Source organism: Myotis brandtii, unplaced genomic scaffold (assembly GCF_000412655.1).
Source record: "Myotis brandtii unplaced genomic scaffold, ASM41265v1 scaffold127, whole genome shotgun sequence".
Taxonomy (NCBI): domain Eukaryota; kingdom Metazoa; phylum Chordata; class Mammalia; order Chiroptera; family Vespertilionidae; genus Myotis; species Myotis brandtii.
Genome location: NW_005354464.1, coordinates 618,687 through 620,281, shown reverse-complemented (window position 1 = coordinate 620,281; position 1,595 = coordinate 618,687).

Below are 1,595 nucleotides of genomic sequence, written 5' to 3'. Positions count from 1 at the left end.
CCACCCTCTATCACCCACAGAGCAGGGCCGATCAGGGGGTTGGTGCGCTGCACCCTGTCAAACACGGAGCCGCAGGGCAATCAGGGGATTGGGGAGCTCCCCCTATCAGGCACAGAGCAGGGCAGATCAGGGGGTTGGGGTGCCTTCCCTTGTCACGAACAGAGCAGGGCGGATAGGGAGGTTGTGGCCCCGCCCCCTGTCACACACAGAGCTGCAGGGCGATCAGGGGGTTTGGGCGCTGCCCCCTGTCACGCTGATCCCGGTTCCGGGAGCCTCGCTGCTCCGCTGATCCCGGTGCTGGGAGGCATATTACCCTTTTACTATATAGGATAGAGGCCTGGTGCATGGGTGGGGGCTGGCTGGTTTGCCCTGAAGGGTGTCCTGGATCAGGGTGGGGGTCCCCACTGGGGTGCCTGGCCAGTCTGGGTGAAGGGCTGAGGGCCGTTTTCAGGCTGGCGGGGGACTGAAGCTCCCAACCGCTCCTTTTTTTCTTTTATTCTGGGCCAGCTTTAGCTCTGAGGCCTCAGCTGCTGAAAGCAGGTTTCTGGCCTTTACCTTCTGTATTTGAAACACTGTTGTGGTCCTGCTGGCTGAAGCCTGGCTGACTAAAGCAGGTTTCTGGGGTTTGGTTTAGCTTCTATATATGTTACAATGTTTCTTAGAGTTGCAGCTCAGAGGCCGGCAAGGCAGTTGGGGAAGCTTGGCTTCCTCCGTCACTGAAGCAAGCAAGCCTTCCTGTTCGCGTCAGCTGCCTGGCTGCCGGCTGCCATCTTGGCTGGCAGTTAATTTGCATATTGCCCTGATTAGCCAATGGGAAGGGTAGCGGAGGTACGGCTAATTACATTTCTCTTTTATTAGATAGGATGGTGTATGTAAAATTCCCATCACTAAAATCTGAAGGTCACAAATAGCACACACCCAGTTAGTTATACTTAAAGTTTTGGTATTTTACTGTTGGTGAGACAGAACAAGGAATGAAAGTGTCTCCCTCCTCAATTATTCTCACCTATTTCCCAACCCACCCATCCAGTGTCATCATGAGCATAGTTTAAAAGTCCATTACCATTTAGTGTCTAGAATCTTAAACTGGAAAGACTCTAAAGGCCATTATAAGCGCAACACTATGAGTCCTATCTCTATCTCCCTAATAATAAACTATACTTTTTCCAATAATTTGGGGAGGATCCTTACAATCCAAGTCCCTTCTTCAGCTCTAATTCCTGGGATTTATTCTGAGTAAAACGAGGCTCTGTTGGCCTAGTTTTATTCAGACCCTGAGGAAAGAGGCATCTGGGAAAGCATCAGGGGAGAGGAGGTATCAAGGAAGAAAAACAGAACTGCAGGCCAGCTTTAGACTATTTAAAAATTTGCCATGTTCCAAAACATCTGCAATACTAGGAGTTTCCTAATTTCTTTCTAGAGAAAACCAGATTTATACTATACTTCTCTAGTCACTGATGTATTCTTGCCTGGAACGTAGCCTCTAAAGTCTTGACAATACTTGAAGTTAAAAAATTTCTTAGGGCTATACTGCTTAGCAATAAGGTAGGTAGGTAGACAGACAGATAGAAATAAATAAGTAAAATGGGTCCCTA